Genomic DNA, 18,657 nt, shown 5'->3' on the forward strand with positions numbered 1-18,657 from the left:
GCACAGCTTTTGTAGTACGCATTTCTGCCACTAGGCGTGTATAGCGCAACTCATTGCCAGATCGGTGCCGCCTGTGTTGTCGACCTGGCTTCTGTTCATCTGCAGTAATTGTATTTGCTAGCGCTGTTTTGTTCTTGTCTCTTATGATGGCAGGTTAAGTGAACAACGTGCACCTGTGATTTTTTTCCTACTCGGTAAAAATGCTGCTGAAATCGTTTTAATGTTGAAAGCAGCTTACCAACATGACGCTATGGGAAAAAACTCAAAGTGTACGAGTGGTTTGCTCAATCTAAAAATGGCGACATGTCGACTGATGACAAATCTCGTTCTGGATGTCCGTCAGCTGTCCAAATCTACGAAAATATTGTAAAGTTCGAGAGCTTGTGCTCTCAGACTGTAGACAGAATTGATCAATTGTCAGAGATAAGTGGGTTATCTTGGAGCTCGGTTCGGCGAATTTTAACGGAAGATTTCTTCCACCACAACAACGCACCTGCACACACAGGCGTCTCTCAGTTTCTGGCTAAAAATGGCATGGTTCCGCTACCCCACGTACCTTACTCGCCTGACCTGGCTCCGTGCGACTTATTTCCACGCTTGAAAAAGGGCGTGAAAGGACGCCGATTTGACAACATTGAAGAAAAAACTAGGGAGGAACTGTCAGTCATTTCTAAAGATGAGTACAAAAAAATGTTTCAAACAGTGGAAGCACCGGTGAGACAAATGTATTAGTTGTAATGTAGAGTATTTTGGTGGGATAAGGTGGTTTTGTAGACAATTCGAAAACATATGGCTTTTAAAAATAATTTCGGTTTTTTTTGGGTACTCCTCGTACAATGCATCCAAGTTAAACGTCATTAATAACAGTAATGGACGAAACTACTGCTCTGCAATACATTCAGCGATGGTAGCGCCTAGTTACTGAAAGTCCAGAATGAAAACCCGACAGACGGTATACGTGACACATTGCTGTAAACCAAGACGGATATCTGATGCTCCTGTTTAACCTTTAAACAAGATTGCGGCGAGGCCAGTTTACATAGTTTAACGGTCAGGTTGCAGCGATATGACAGTCAAAAGAAAACAATTGTCTAAAATTAGTGACATTGCAAACAGCTTTCATCCGACCTACGGTTCACAACATCTGAAGTGAATTCCTACGATTTTTTTAACAATGTGGTATGCAGTTGGACACCAGCCAAATAGAACGAGCTTTTGACTCCTAGCTGAGGCCTCCGAGTTGGGCAGTCATCTACAGGGTGATGTTGAGGAAGCTACCAAACCACATAATTACGAACTGCGAAACATCAGTATTTTTTAACACCCGTGTCCGGACCTTTTCTAAGGTATCACGAAATTTATGACTGTTGCCATGCAAGACATCGGGCTGAAAACGCTCCGTATGAAACAGTTCAATATTTCTCCTAACGTCAGTTTTTAGCTACGGAATAGATTTACATGGAGATTCAAAAATCATGTCCCGTGTGAGAAATAGGGTGAACCAAAATTCACAAACAATCTTTCTGGGCCGGTAATATGGATCAAAATAACTAAAAAGGTCTAGCAAACATGGGCTCTAAGCTGCATGCCTTAAGAGCCATGAGCACTTTTTCATGTACTAAACAAGTGCTCATGGTTCTGAAGGTATGCACTTTTCCTCGTTTTGGCCCGTAGTACCACTTCTCAAAATACGAAAAGCAAAAAGCTTGCACTAGAAGACACTCGTTTAACATTTATCAAAGATCAACAAAAAGCTCATATCTATATCCATACTCTATAAGCCCTAATATCTCTAATCTTAAATCTTCTTGGTCCTTACGCGAAATGTACGTTGGCGGCAGTAGAATCGTTTTGCAGTCGACCTCAAATGCCAGTTCTCTAAATTTTCTCAATAGTGCTCCTCGAAAAGAACGATCCCTTCCCTCCAGCGATTCCCATCTGAGTTCCCTAAGCATCTCCGTAACACTTTCATGTTGTTCGAACCTACCGGCAACAGATCTAGCATCCCGCCTCTGAATTGCTTCGATGTCTTCCTTTAATCCGACCTGGTGCGGATCCCAAACAATCTAACAGTACTCAACAACGGGCTGCACTAGTGTCCTATATGCAGTCTCCTTTACAGATGAACCATACTTCCTAAAATTCTTCCATTAAATCGAAGTCGACCATTCGCCTTCCCTACCATCAACCTGACGTGCTTGTTCCATTTCATATTGCTTTGCTACGTTACGTTAGATATTTAATCGACGTGTCAAGCAGCACACTGCTAATTCTATATTCGAACATTACGGATTTGTTTTTCCTGCTCATTCGCATTAACTGACAGTTTTCAACACTCGGTACTAGCTGCCATTCATCACACCAATTAGAAATTTTGTCTAAGTATCTTATCTTCCTACAGTCAAGCAACGACGACATTTTCCCCACACACCATAGCATGATCAGCCAACAGCCGCAGTTGCTGCTTACGCTGTCCACTAGATCATTTATGTATACCGAAAATAACAGCGGTTCTATCCCATTTCGCTTGGGCATTCCTGACAATATCCTTGTCTCTGACAAACACTCGCCGTCGCGTAAGGTGTGCATTTTAGAGCCAATGTTTAACTGGACATGTTTCTTGTTTTGTCAAATACTACCACCTCTGAAAGTTCGTTCGTAGAGTTCCAGTTCGCCCAATTTGTCCTATGGGTTACGATTTTTGAATCAACCTGTATATGCTAAAAATAATTCTGAAAGAAAACAGTTTAGATTACTGAATAGTATTTCAAGAAGACACGCACATACCATATTAAGCTGCAGAATCTTAACTTTAACATGGGTACAGGGTTTAGAAAATTTACTGAACAGCTACTTCAATGATAGTGCCGTCAAGGCGTTCTGTCACTTACACAAAAACTATCACCACAAAATTAGACCGCAACGATGTTACATTGTGATAAGATAAAGGACACACTTATATGTTCAGCGAACTATGTCATTCACGAATTACTCCAGTAGTTTCCTGAAATGCTAATCAGCGATTGCATGACTTGCTAGTAGATATGACACACAAAACTGCATAATCCCAAATATGGTTCATGTAACACCAGAAACAAGAAATGGAAATATGCTCCTGTCAGCAGCTAATGTCATCTATTTTAATAACCATCGCAACTAAACCATATGTGGTTACAACACTTTTTACACATGTGTGTCAGATGGCACTGCTGTCTCGTCAGCTGTAGGAATTAATGTAAGCGATGAAGCATAGCTAGGAAAATTTCGTTTTATTAGCAGACTTGCCTTACTATCAAAACTATGAGCAAAGCCAATACATCGTGCTTCCTGACCCGTATTTTATCAGATTCATCACAAAACTAGAAATGAAGGTGACAAAGGAGGCGAAATTTAATACTGTGACGGTACGTGTCATTATTAAACGCTAATTCACAGGTTTTACTTTCTTACTATGCTCTGAATGTAATTTTGCAACGGTGTGAAGCGAGTAGTCATTTCTTTAGTGGACGCACCTTGAAGAAAGAATACAAGGAAACGTCTTACATGTGAAAGTCAAATGACTAGCGTTGGAAATAAAAATTATTCGAGAAGAAACAAGGACTTCGTCCTCCGTCTTCTGTCATGCTATGTCGGTTCGAAATGCGTTTACGGGAAGTGGAATGGGGTTAATAATGCACTCCTGAAGCGATTTATGGTAGCACTATACTAAGTAATGAATAGCAACTGCATTAAATGATATTTGGGACATTTTACATCGTGATTATTTGGTGGTGATTGTGAAATTAAGGGGTGAGTACAACTTTCTGGGTCCTACTACTGGACAATGGTCTTTGGGCATCTCTACAAAGTCGGAAGCTGACGGGTCACTCGCCACGCTTTTTTTTGTTGTATCAGAGTTCGTTGGTCATTTAGGAAGATTCTCCAGACCAATGATTATGGTACCTCCTAGCAAGCACCGTACCGCGGAGTTAAGACTGCAGGCTTTTGCACGACTTTGCACGATGTGTGTGTATCGCTTGGTGTTAAATAAACCTTACATGTGCACTGAACAGCAGTTGCACAGTGGCGAGACTAGCATTCGATGCAGAATGATTAACATCGGTCCATTCTAATAATAGACGTTTATGATTTCCTAGTCTTTTTTCCAGACTGAAATCCCGAAAATTGTTTCTTGCACTTTATTATTAATTCCATGCGCATGAAACATCGACCAGGGAAGGAAATAGAAACCAGCTAAGGGCTGGATACTATTATTTCCTTTTACTACTTATGCGACATTCGTCACCTCTGCAATTAGAAAACAAAAAGGAAATGTACTGGCGACAATCAGGCCTACGTCTAAGCGCTCTGGAGGATTTTACACCAAAATAGATGAGATGAACTGCAGGTGGGGCAAGTCATACAGATTGCGTCAGAATTACTTACACGGATCAAAGCATGCGGTAACAGAAGCAAAAGCGTTTTAGTAAACATGGGTCCGCAAATGCGCCGTTTGAGATATGGCTGCGAATGCGTGGTTACCGTCCGTGACCAACTTCAATACGAAACAGTGCCCTTCTTTGTGCAAACGTAATTGAACGTAAATTTTTTGGTTAAGCCCGTACCTTTTTTGGCTCAAATTTCACCCACAGACCATGGTTGGGGAATTTGGTAGATGCATGACGGGGCACCATCACACTTACTACTGATGTAAGACGATATATAACGCGCCAATATGGAGCAGGGTGGCTTGGTCGAGCGAGGCCTATACCTTTGCCTCCATCATCTGACTGAAATCTTCTGGATCTGTTTGCTTGGAGTCATCTCAATACGTAAGTGAACAGCAGTCTTGTCACGATTTACGGGATAATCTGACTGTACCTGAAAGAACTCTTAACTCACGGCAGAGCCGAGATGCTACACCCTACCGCGAGGATGACACGTGGACCAAGTATTAAAATGTTCGTGCGTACAGTAAAATGTGATATTTAAAGTGCTGAAGCAATATCGCGCATTTGTTAATACTGGCTATGGGTGAAACTTGAGCCCACTTAGACGGGGACTTAGCCGAAAGTTTCACCCTTCAAATACATATTTAACTAGGGTAATATTTCATACTGAAATAACCGCCCCATCTGTGTAACCATGTTTACTGGACTGTTGCTTCTATAATCGTATTTTCACCCGTGGCAGTTTTAGCTGTTAATTGTGACACATACATCATATGTTCAGGGTTGCGCCACGACGTTATTGTGCACTCTAATAGTTTCCACGAAAGCCCCAGATTTGGCGACTATTGCTCCCACTTTATGGCAAATATTCTCTTTTTTTTAGAATGATGATTCTGTCCAATTACGAAAGGTCTGTCACTGCACCTTTCACGAGGATTACCGAAATGTGATCCTGTAATATTTGGAGAAGTCAGCATTCGACTATAGCGAAAAATGGTCCTCTAGTGAAAATGTTGCAAATTGTTTTGGTTCGCGTCAGTCGTGAATAGCTCTTCCCTCGAGTAGATGCCAGCAGTTTCTTCCCCACTGGGAGCAGTAGGTGCCGTGTCGTGTAATACAATTTCCCCACCGGATGCGGCAGCCGCAGTGGTTTCCGCGCTCTCCTCGCGGAGCTGACGGTATCAACTCCCAACTTCAGAAGGTCTCTCTATAGTATTCACTGTGCAGGAAGGGAGACTAATTCGCAAGACACGACTTCTACCGCTGTGCTTGAACGTAACATCGAGGAACATATTGTGTATTTTTGGTTTATGGCCGCTTAACGGCAAGGTTATCAGCACTCAAATAGTCAATGAATATGTTTGTTATGGCGATGCAGGCGATGTCGTGCTCTTAGCAAAGGCACTCCTCGCGTCGGTCATCCGCTGCCAAAGACCATTAACGCAATATTTTGCAGCACTGTCGTAACAGATACGTTCTTCGTACGTTCCACATTGATTTCTCTGGTTATTTCACGCAGTATTACTTGTCTGTTAGCACTGACAACTCTATGCAAACACCACTGCTCTAGGTCGTTAAGGGAAGGCCGTCGACCACTGCGTAGTACACGGTGAGAGGCAATGCCTGAAATTTGGTATTCTCGGTAAATTCTTTACACTGTGGATTTCGGAATATTGAATTCCCTGACAATTTTCGAAACAATGTCCCATGCGTCTAGCTCCAACTACCGTTCCGCTTTCCCGCTTTCAGAGACCGTTCATTTCCGTCGTGCGGCCATAATCACGTCGGAAACCTTTCCAAGTGAATCACCCAAGTACAAATGACAGCTCCGCCAATGCATTATTTTACAGCTTGTGTACGCGATACTACCGCCATCTGTACATGTGCATATCGTTATCCCATGAAGTTTGTCACCTCAGTGTAGAATCTCTTGAAATGTGGTGCTACAGGAGGATGCTGACGATTAGATGGATAGATCTGATAAATAATGGACACACACTGACTCTAAAGGAAATTTGTGGAACAACTTTGACGCGATTAGTCGGTAGGAAAAATCCTGAGGCACCGTCAATTTGGCAATGGAGGGAGGTGTGAGGGTTGAAAACTGTAGGAGGAGACCAAAGCTTGACTACATTAAGCGTGTTGAAATGATTGTAGGTTACTGTTATGGAGAGAAGAAGAGGCTTGCACAGGATAGATAAACGTGGAGAGCTGCACCAAACCAGTCTTCGTGCTGAAGATCACATCATCTCAACTACTAGTGTCCCAGCCAGCCGGGTGGTCCTGCGGAAGAAAGTTCTTGCCACATGTAACAAAATAATTGCCGCAACCACAAGAGCTCCATTCATAAAGTGATCGGTGCAGCCTCAGCGGTTATCAGTCAGGTCTGGGCCGCACGTGATCTCAGGTATCAACTCCACAGCAGCACAGAGTCTCGCATAAACACGCTTGCGCAACCTTCGTCGCTTGGCAGCTACCGCAACGACTCTATGCTGCAAAAGAGGACACGAAGAGAAACCGCCGCGCTGCACAGGGCGGAATGCGTCCTGCCAGCGAGCCAATACTGCGTTTTTCAACAGCGAAACTACTGCTACTGCTCGCGAGGCTTCCGAAACTGCCCCTTTTCAGTTCTTGTAATAAAAAGAATTCATTTATTTGTCATAGAGCTTCGTCTCGAGCTTCGTAATACGCGGAGTTTACGATACGCTGAACTGGTGATCAAATCGGTGTAATGGCCAACGTATGTAACCTGTGACCATCAGCGCCGAGATGAGTAGCCTGCGTTGCTTAGTCATTAAATACGTTGTATGGAATCCCACAAAATGCACATCTCGAGTGATGGCGTATGCCCGTACATTTCTCAAAAAGGTCACCTGCTGCTCCATCACCACAGTTTGAGTGCGTCGAAAATGAAGCGGACCGTTTCTGGCGTCGAGGATGACGGCAAACTCAAATGGTAGGTACATATTTACGACTTCTTGCATATGCAGGACATCAGAATGTTCCCCGTCCTAAGCACTTGTGATACACGAAGGTCTACAGTGTGTACACTGTGGATCAGAAAATAAGCCCACATAGCTTAATCTCAATATTTTCTTATTCCGCTTCACTCAATGTTTTGTATGAATACATCTACATACATACTCCGCAATCCACCATACGGTGCGTGGCGGAGGGTACCTCGTACCACAACTAGCATCATCTCTCCCTGTTCCACTCCCAAACAGAACGAGGGAAAAATTACTCCCCATATGCCTCTGTATGAGCCATAATCTCTCTTATCTTTCTGGTCTTTCCGCGAAATGTAAGTTGGCGGCAGTGAAATTGTACTGCAGTCAGCTTCAAATGCTGGTTCTCTAAATTTCCTCAGAAGCGATTCACGAAAAGAACGCCTCCTTTCCTCAAGAGCCTCCCACCCGAGTTCCTGAAGCATTTCCGTAACACTCGCGTGATGATCAAACCTACCAGTAACAAATCTAGCAGCTCGCCTCTGAATTGCTTCTATGTCCCCCCTCAATCCGACCTGATAGGGATCCCAAACGCTCGAGCAGTACTCAAGAATAGGTCGTATTAGTGTTTTATAAGCGATCTCCTTTACAGATGAACCACATCTTCCCAAAATTCTACCAATGAACCGAAGATGACTATCCGCCTTCCCCACAACTGCCATTACATGCTTGTCCCACTTCATACCGCTCTGCAATGTTACGCCCAAATATTTAATCGACGTGACTGTGTCAAGCGCTACACTACAAATGGAGTATTCAAACATCACAGGATTCTTTTTCCTATTCATCTGCATTAATTTACATTTATCTATATTTAGAGTTCGCTGCCATTCTTTACACCAATCACAAATCCTGTCCAAGTCACCTTGTGTCCTCCTCCAGTCACTCAACGACGACAACTTCCCGTGCACCACAGCAACATCAGCAAACAGCCGCACATCTATCCATCCTATTCAAAAGATCATTTATGTAGATAGAAAACAACAGCAGACCTACCATACTTCCCTGGGGCACTCCCGATGATACCCTCAGCTCCAATGAACACTCACCATCGGGGACAATATACTGGGTTCTATTACTTAAGAAGTCTTCGAACCACTCATATTCGGGAACCAATCCCATACGCTCGTACCTTAGTGGGGCACCGAGTCAAATGCTTTCCGAAAGTCAAGGAATATGGCATCCGTCTGACATCCTTCATCCATGGTTCGCAAGATATCATGTGAAAAAAGGGCGAGTTGCGTTTCGCAGGAGCGATGCTTTCTAAAGCCGTACTGATGCATGGACAGCAACTTCTGTCTCAAGGAAATTCATTATATTCGAACTGAGAATGTTTTCCAGATTCCTGCAACAAACCGGCGTTAAGGATATTGGTCTGTAATTTGGAGGATCAGTCCTTCTACCCTTCTTATATACAGGCGTCACCTGCGCTTTTTTCCATTCGCTCGGGACTTTACGTTGGGCAAGAGATTCGCGATAAGTGCAAGCTAAATAAGGAGCCAATGCAATAGAGTATTGTACGAGACTCAAACGGCGGTATGTTTGTACGATCCTCCTACGTGAAATATTTCTCAAATGCTAAATTTAAAATTTCTGCTTTCGTTTTGCTGTCTTCGGTTGCCAGGCCAGACTGATCAGTGAGTGACTGGATGGAAGCCTTCGACCCGCTTACCGATTTTACGTAAGAACAGAATTTCCTTGGGTTTTCCGCAAGATCTTTTGCTAAGGTTTACGGTGGTAGTCGTTGTATGCTTCGCGCATCGCTCTTTTTACAGCAGCACGAATCTCTACTAACTTTTGCCTGTCCTCATTCTCCAGATCTTTCTTGTACCGCGAGTGCAACTGTCTTTGGTTCCTGAGCATTCTCCGAATTGCGCTGTTAAACCACGGTGGGTCTTTTCCGTTCGTAACCCACTTTTTCGGCACATACTTCTCCAATGCGTGATTTATATGCGTTTAAAATTTGCCCATAATTCTTCCACGTCCATCGTACCGGAAGTAAATGAAGTCGATTCATTTACTAAGTGGGATGCTAACAACTGCTTATCTGCTCTTTCTAGCAAGAATACTCTGCTAGCCTTCTTGACCGACTTTAAGTTTCGTAACCATAGTCGTAATGACATCACTAATCCCCGTCTCAACACTGACACCGTTGATGAGGTCTGGTCTGTTCGTGGCTACCAGAAGTAAAATATTTACATTACGCGTTGGCTGTCGATTTAGCTGCTCAAGAATACAGATATTTTTAGAACTCTACATCAATAAAAACCATTTATCGAGTAGATCACATCTTCACTCTCCGGCAGCTCACTGAGAAATTGGGTGAATATGGTAAAGATTTGCATATTTTACTCGATTTTAAGAAGGGCTACCATTGTATACATCGCAAGAGCCTGCTCAGCTGTTTAAGGGAGTTTGATATGGCACAGAAACTCATCAATCTAATAAAGATCTGTCTCAGCGAAACATGTGCAAAGGTAAAGATGGGAAATCGTGTAACTGAGGAATCTGAAATTGTGGCAGGACTCAGGCAACGAGATGGTTTATCCTCTATCCTGTTCAACTTTGCACTCGAGAAGATCGTACGAGATACCTTCCAAGAGCACGAAGGGATTTAAATCTAAGGAAAGAACTGGCATACTCAGCCTATACAGACGACATCTGTTTACTCTATGTCTGAAGAGGAGTTGGAGCAAATGACCAGAGCACTAAAGTAGGCTGCCAACAAATTTGGCCTAAACATAAACGAAGCCAAGAAGGAGTGCCTTCTTACGACGCGTGGCCAAAGTCAGACTGCTGTTCATCTACAATCACTGCAGGTGGGAGACCAGTCCTACAAGAGAGTGCATGATTTTAAATACCTAGGGGCACTTTTCACTGAGAACTCGTCATGTGAAGCAGATATCAATGCCAGAATACAAGCAGGAAACCGATCTTACCACGGCCTAGCACAACTGCTTTGGTTCACATATCTCTCCAGATGGTTCAAGATCAGACTATACAAAACACTGATCCAGCCTGTTGTTCTATATAGCTGTGAGACGTGGAGTATCTGGAAACAAGACTTCCATAAGCTCCTCGTTTTTGAGAGAAAAGTGCTTCGGAAGGTTCGGTTCTGGATGCAGACACACGGGAATGGAGAATCAGACACAACCTAGAGCTTTAACTATACCAGCAGCCCAACATAGCACGAACTGTCAAAGACATACTAATGCAGTGGAAGATCACAGATGGCCTCGGTAGCTCCTGGATTTTACACCTTCAGGAAAGAGACCCCAGGGAGACCCAAGAAGCGTTGGAGGGATGGACTCCATGAAGATTTAAACCAAGCATCAATAGATGTGGACGGACGGCGGATAGCAGCAATGGACAATACAATGGAGGCGGAACCTTGCGGTCCACTGGGCCTGATAACTTAGAAGATATTAAAATAGATGTACTGTGAACTAAAAAAGATCGGAAAATCTTGTTGACAAGCTGTTTAACATTTATGAATTTCTGTGTAATCTGAAACGATCGCCTTTGGCAGTAACCTAAGTCATGCGACCGGGCGGCTGGCAGTATTCGTTGTAGCATCTGGTGGTCTCCGTGTTGTTTATTCTGCAAACTTTTCGTTTTAGGCTAGGGAAGCAAGGAGTGGTGTTATCCCGAGAAACTGCGGAGATCCAAATACGGAGATTCAAGAAAACTCTTCACTGACCACGAAAGAACAGGAAACAGTTTTTTAAAAAAGCAGAGAGAGAGAGACTGGAAATCAAGCTTACAACACAGATGGACCCAACACCTCGACTGTGCATTGACAAGTGCTAGCAAATGGAGAAAGGAAAATGAGTTCGCGTTCGATGCTTCAAAATTCAACACTGTCAAGAAGAAGGCACCCAGGACGATGCTTACGCTGACAAACATCGCAGAGAGGATTCAGTTTGTAAACATGCAATAAGACTGGACCGTGAACACTGGAACAAGATACTTTTCTTTGACGAAAGTTAGTTTGTGCATTGTATTAATGCTGGCCTGAAATTCTAGACGGAAAAATGAGAGTGACTGAAAAATGGATGTTATTGAAACGAATAAGTTCTCTGAAAGTGTTATGGTAGGGTTTGCCTTTTCTTCCAAATGCGCTGGAAAGTTAAGATATGGAAAAAGGTACAGTCGGAAGCCTACTGTAAAATTATTTAAAATCGTTTAATGAACGCAGATAGGGACTGTTTCATTGGTGCAGGCCTTAAGCAATTTATTTCAAGATGACAACGCCTGTTGCCGCCGATATAGAATTGTACAGCAATGTTTTAAAGACTTGTTTCCAGAGACTGTGGTGGCCAGAAAACTTCACGACGCGCACCCTAACGAGAATATGTGGTCGGTATCGTCAAAAAAGTTAACGCCAATATTGTTGTGCATCTGAACTTGAGAAGATAAGGAAGGTAGCACGAGCCTGGTACTACTACATCGGACCTCCGTTATGTGAAAGTTTGAGTCATTCAATGCCGAGAAGAATCCAGTCTCAAGAAAGACCATGGGAAGTACACTAATCACTGAAATATTGATTTACTCAGATAAATTAAACGAAATGTATTACATTCAATGTATTACATTCATTGAAACACTCATTACGATGACGATTGTTTGTTTAAAAACTACCCAAACTCCACATTACCGGTTGAGGCACGGTGGGGATATTGTTTTTGGACCGCAGTGTATTTCCATTCCCTGAGGTCACAAGGAGTAATATATTGGAGGACTCAGCCGAGTTACAACACAGAAGTGTAGAAGTGTGTGCCATCGAGGCAGCATGTGGTGCTACTTTACGCAGCTTTTGAATATCAGAATTGAACAACATTGCAGAATCTCTCTCAGGAGATCTGTTGATCAGATGCACATTGAGAATTCAGCTGCATACATTCAATGAACACGAATGAGACAGAAACTGTGTCAGAGCTGAAGTAGTAGTCTATGATTCAGGAAGTTCATGACTAACATCCTCTTTCAACATGCTTTCGCTAGAACTGAAGGCGGTTCGTGACATACCAAATATTTTCCAGCCTAAATGGAATGCTTTTATCAGTAGCAGTATCTAAGGTCCATTACGCTTGAAGAAATACACCGAGGAGTCACTTTTTACATAGCTTCCTTAATTTTTTATGTAAAGGCGTGTTTGGAGCTTCCGCCCATCTACAACCGACGTATTGCATTAAATCTGTCAATATAACTTTTTTTTTTTCGACCGCATTTTGATCACTGCAGTTGCCAGTCGGAAAATTGCAGTTCATTTACCTATCACGTTTCCGGAATTTTATGTTTACGTTTAACTGCACTGTGCACCTGGAGCGTTGAAAATGCTATCAAAAAAACTTATTTTTCGTCAGTTTCTATCTGTTTCTATCTGTTGCGTCCAAAAATTATTTTTGGTGACTACTTTCGGACTACATTGTCCATTCTCAGACCATAGCCTTCACTGCGAATGTTTACATACATTTCAATCAGTGCACCCATATACGGTTACCATAACTGGTATTTTTACAAACGTACGGAATAGTAATGCTTATTCAGTATCCAGTAACTTCACTATGACAAGTAGTGTAAGCTCCCTCTGTAGCACAGAGTGACCTACAAGGGTCTAATCCCAATAAATGGAGGCAAAGTCATGGTGACCAACGATATTAACGTTTGAGTTTCATCACACTATCTCCACCGTGTTTGGATTACAAACGGAAAGGCTGCCGCTGAAACAGTGTAACTGACACTACCGTCCACTGAAATAAAAATCTAACGACATCGAGTGGCAGAAGTACGTTTATATTAGCAAGAAACAAAAATGAAAGCAAATGCGACCATATTGCAAATGAAATGCAACCCATTAACTTTTACTGGTATGTACGCTTATTCCACGATTCTCCAACTTGATAAAACGCTGCCCAGTAGTTTGTTGCGTAACTCAATGGAAGAATCCTGGTGTTACTTAAACATCACTACGATAACCATTTTTCGAAGATCTTGTCCTGCTGAACTTTCCGAATTGGCTCCATCGTATTTTTCGTGGGGATTTATACCAAAGTGTAAACAAATCAGTAAGCTATTTGTTTTGTGAGCAACGAGTGAGCAGCTTCAAGTATCGTTTAAGCATCTTTTATAGGTGAATAGTAACGCAAAATCGCCACTTTCGGCATTTTAAGGACTATTTCGGAGAAACATGAAAACCGACTTTATTCTGAATTTTACCAGCGTCTAACATACACAGTCACGACAATGACTGCTGTGGAAATTTTTCTAGTCTAAGTTAGTTTCATTTTAATTATTTTATAGTTAATTACAAAAGTAGTTATATTATTGCGTCTCAGTTACTAGTAAACTATCAGGAGACATGTAAAAACAAACGAAGCTCTCTGATTCAATGACGTAAGATATGTTATTATAAAGAAATAATCTCTACATTGCGTATAACTGCAACTGAAAGCAAGATACTAAGTACAGCGTTTCATGCATTAAATGCACATAATTGTATTGCTGCCTGTTTTTATAATGATGGGCACTTTAGCATAGCGTAATGACACGCACATTCATAAACTTCATTCGATTTTCCAGTACATGAATATTTTTGTAAATATTAGTTTTTCTTAAAAAGAGGACTGAGTCGAGAATATTGTTTGTGTGCGCAGCAATAAATGATGAACATTTTTTTCTTTTTTGGGGACCAGTTTTATTGCCTTTGAGGTTTTATCATCACGACTGTGTGGCTATCTCTTTAGCTACAGTTGCGATGGCTTATTTGGTGCGTTAAGTGAAGAGGTTAGGAAACTGGGTGGAATGCACAATTTTCCGTTTTCATCAACTAGTTTGGGTGGAAGTGTAGCGATCAAAACCTCACTTTACTGCATAGATATACGACATCCGTCTGCAAAAAGTCATGTCCTCTATTGTTTCCTAGCCTTTTTTGTTTTTAAAAGAAAAAGAAATTCACCAAATGTTTTAAGGTTACAAGAAAGCGAAGGTCAGCTGTCCTGTAATATGCTATCATGAGTACTTGCAGAGCACTTGCGAAACTAAATAATGACAAATGTAGTGTCGCTGCTATTTATTGCACTACATAGCCCCGTTTTACACAAACGATACTATTCGTACTCCTACGAAACCGTATTCAAACGTGGGGCTTACTGTCCCCTTGGTGCGCTGATTTTTCAATGTATAACAAAAATTAGGACTGTCCTGAGTGTGTTACACAGTTGTTTTACTGTCATTTAACGCAATATGAACTGCTTAAAACGAAAAACTCGCGACTTCCTGTACCACTTCAAGAACCTGCCAAGTTCGGAGGTATACCACTTCAAGAAACTGCCAAGTTCGGAGGTAAGATAGCAGCAGCAGCAGCAGCACCGCAGAGATGTTGACGGTGTATGCAGGCCTCGTACAGGGAAACAATGCTACGGCTCTGGCCGAGGCTCAAGTCCACTGAGATAGCAGCCAGTAGCACGCCAGTTCCGCTTCTCACGAAACGGCGCCAAGCCACCCATTCGCTCCGCGAACAGCTTCGTTTTCCAAGTAACGATTGTCCAGCATCAAAGCATGATCGGAAAAACAGGAGAAAATCAACGTAAACGAACATCAAGATGATCTCCTCCTCCTCCTCCTCCTCCCCCCCCCCCCCCCCACGCGCACACAAACCCATCCCAGAAACCAAACCACCTTCCAATAGGCATATGATTCGAAGATAACGAAAGTTAAGTCCACTACATCCATAATCCCTCAGTCTTACATCCGTTTCTTTGTTCGGCACAGTGGAATCGGACTGAAAATTATGATCACATTTTGAAGCAAGTCAAAGATCGACTTCTCGGAAGTGTACAACATGCCACAAAGTGCTCAAGGCTTCGGGAACGGTAGTGAGACATGAAATGCCAGTTGTAGGCGAGTATACGGCCGGCCAATAGCAACCACAGCAGGACCATAACAAGAGTTTTCACTACATGGACAACGCCAACAATGTCTGAAAAAGAGTTACAGTTGTCTCAGGAGTAGCTGCTTCCCGCTAAACTGCGTACAAGAGGCTCTGAGCATTTGGTCTGTGTTTCCATAACAGGACAGCGGAGCCATTAACACGGAGATTAGGCTTGGAACTATACAGTAGTGCACTCTTCACAGATGAATCCCACTTCCGTTAAAATCGTGGGAAGAGACCAGTTTCGTGCTTGCTGTTGTAATGCCTTAGCAGGTGGGGGTGCCTCTTGGGAGTACACGGAAAGTCACTGCTTCGTTGGTGGTCGGAGGAATGGTGTTTAACGCACGGAAATACATAGGAGGTACTGCAACCACGCGCCTCATGTGCTGCTTCACAATATATTGGCGAAGTTTAAGATTTACAAGTTTTCAGCAGACTTGACTTTTGTTCTTCACACAAAATTTCAACAATTTGGAAGTTTTCTTCGTCATTAGTCTAGCACTGACTCCACAGTTTGGTGTTTAGGCTGCAAACTTCACGCTTTAGTTCGGGTCCAAGCAGCGAGCAATAAAATTGCGCTCGACAGCTGATGAAGACAAATAGGGAAGTAGTTGAAATATTGTGTGAAGATAAAATGACGAATCTGCTGCAAACCCCAAAACATGCAAACTACATGCGTGACATCTCAGTTTGTAGCTGGTCAGAACTAACCTCATGCAAGAAAAAATTAACAATTTTCACGACGCGCACCAATTTGTGTTGTTGACAGCTATCATCTCCATATTTTAGATCTGAACATGGCCTACTTTGGCAAAAACCAGTCATTAGAACAAAAAAGGTTACTTTATCTAGACTGTGTTTAATTCCTAATAGAGTCGCTATAACTTCTGAGAAATTAAAGAGTCAGCTAGAAGCTACAGATACATTACAGTGTATAGAACTGTGCAGAAGCAACGAAACAAGCATGCCAAATTTCACATAACGCGAAATCCCCAAGATTGGCACAGTTTTTCAAAAGCTCGAAACTTAGCGCGAACTTCAATGGGAGATGCTTTTAATGATTTCCACAGCGAAAATCACCCGGAATCTGACAGAAAATCCAAAGAGATTCTGGTCGTATGTAAAATTCACCAACGGAAAGAAACAACTTTCTCACTGCGCGATAACAATCGCAATGTAATGTATGGCAGTGCCACTAAAGCAGAGCGACTAAACAAGTTTTCCGAAATTCCTTCACCAAAGACGAAGTAAATATTCCTGTGTATTCCAATGAAGAACTACTGCCAACATAAGAAACTTAGAAGTAGATACTATCTGTGTAGCGAAGCAGCTTAAATCAATAAAGGCAAGGCCTCCTGTTCAGATAGTATATCAGTCTGTTTCATTTCAGAGCATGCTGATACAACAGCCCCATACTTACCAATCACAAACAACAGCTCTCTCGGCGAACGATACGTATCTAACGACTGAAAAGTTGTCCCACTATCACCAATACCGAGGACTGGAAATAGGAGTAATCCGCTGAATCACACTCATATTGCTAACGTCGATTTGCAGTACGATTTTGGAACATTTACTGTGTTCGAACATTATGGGTTACCTCTAAGAAAAGGACTTATTTAAAGACTCAGAAAATATCGTTCTTGTGAAACACAACTACCTCTTTATTCCCACGAAGTAGCTAGTGCTATAGACAGGGGATGTGAAATTCATTCCATATTTTTTGATTTCCAGAAGGCTTTTGACACCATTCCTCACAAGCAGCTTCTAACCAAACTCCGTGCCTATGGAACATTGTCTCAGTTGTGCGTCTGGATTCCTGATTTCCTGTCAAAAAGGTCACAGTTCGTAGTAACCGAAGGAAAGTCATCGAGTAAAACAGAAGTAATGTCTGGCGTCCCCAAGGACCTCTGTTGTTCCTGACCTATATTAACGACATGGACAATTTGAGCAGCCCTCTTACATGGTTTGCAGATGATGCTGTCATTTACCATCTTGTAAAGTCATCAGATGGCCAAAACTAATTGGAAAATGATTTAGACAAGATCTGTATGGTGTGAAAAGTGGTAACTGACTAAATAACGAAAAGCGTGAAATCATCCATATGAATACTAAAAGGAGGAATCCGCCAAATTTCAGTTACACGATAAAACACCCAACTCTAACACTAAATTAACGAATAACGCAAATTGGAACGATCGCATATATGTTGTTCTGGGGAAAACAAACCAAAGACTGATTTATTGGCAGAAGACTTAGAAAATGCAACAGGTCTACTAAGGAGACTGCTTACACTACGCTCGTCCACCCTTTTCTTGAGTACTGCTGAGCGGTGTGGGAACCGCATCAGACAGGATTGACGGAGGACACCGAAAAAGTTCATAGGCCGTTCGTTTTGTACTATCGCGAAATAGGAGGGAGAGTGTCACAGATGTGATACGTGAATTGGGGTGCCAACGTTTCTTCGTGGCAGGATCTCCTCATGAAATTTCAATCACCACTCCGTGCTGAGTGTGGAAATACACACTCCTGGAAATGGAAAAAAGAACACATTGACACCGGTGTGTCAGACCCACCATACTTGCTCCGGACACTGCGAGAGAGCTGTACAAGCAATGATCACACGCACGGCACAGCGGACACACCAGGAACAGCGGTGTTGGCCGTCGAATGGCGCTAGCTGCGCAGCATTTGTGCACCGCCGCCGTCAGTGTCAGCCAGTTTGCCGTGGCACACGGAGCTCCATCGCAGTCTTTAACACTGGTAGCAAGCCGCGACAGCGTGGACGTGAACCGTATGTGCAGTTGACGGACTTTGAGCGAGGGCGTATAGTGGGCATGCGGGAGCCCGGGTGGACGTACCGCCGAATTGCTCAACACGTGGGGCGTGAGGTCTCCACAGTACATCGATGTTGTCTGTCGCCAGTGGTCGGCGGAAGGTGCACGTGCCCGTCGACCTGGGACCGGACCGCAGCGACGCACGGATGCACGCCAAGACCGTAGGATCCTACGCAGTGCCGTAGGGGACCGCACCGCCACTTCCCAGCAAATTAGGGACACTGTTGCTCCTGGGGTATCGGCGAGGACCATTCGCAACCGTCTCCATGAAGCTGGGCTACGGTCCCGCACACCGTTAGGCCGTCTTCCGCTCACGCCCCAACATCGTGCAGTCCGCCTCCAGTGGTGTCGCGACAGGCGTGAATGGAGGGACGAATGGAGACGTGTCGTCTTCAGCGATGAGAGTCGCTTCTGCCTTGGTGCCAATGATGGTCGTATGGGTGTTTGGC

The 18,657-nt window shown here is 43.2% G+C and overlaps 1 protein-coding gene across 2 annotated transcripts in view; it reads right to left on the reverse strand.

The window, feature by feature from the left end:
• LOC124594838 (wiskott-Aldrich syndrome protein family member 3) overlaps window positions 1-18,657 on the reverse strand; it is a 277,912-nt gene that overhangs the window by 221,430 nt on the left and 37,825 nt on the right. The window lies entirely within an intron of this gene.

The sequence above is a fragment of the Schistocerca americana genome, chromosome 2 (genome assembly GCF_021461395.2).
Source record: "Schistocerca americana isolate TAMUIC-IGC-003095 chromosome 2, iqSchAmer2.1, whole genome shotgun sequence".
NCBI lineage: Eukaryota > Metazoa > Arthropoda > Insecta > Orthoptera > Acrididae > Schistocerca > Schistocerca americana.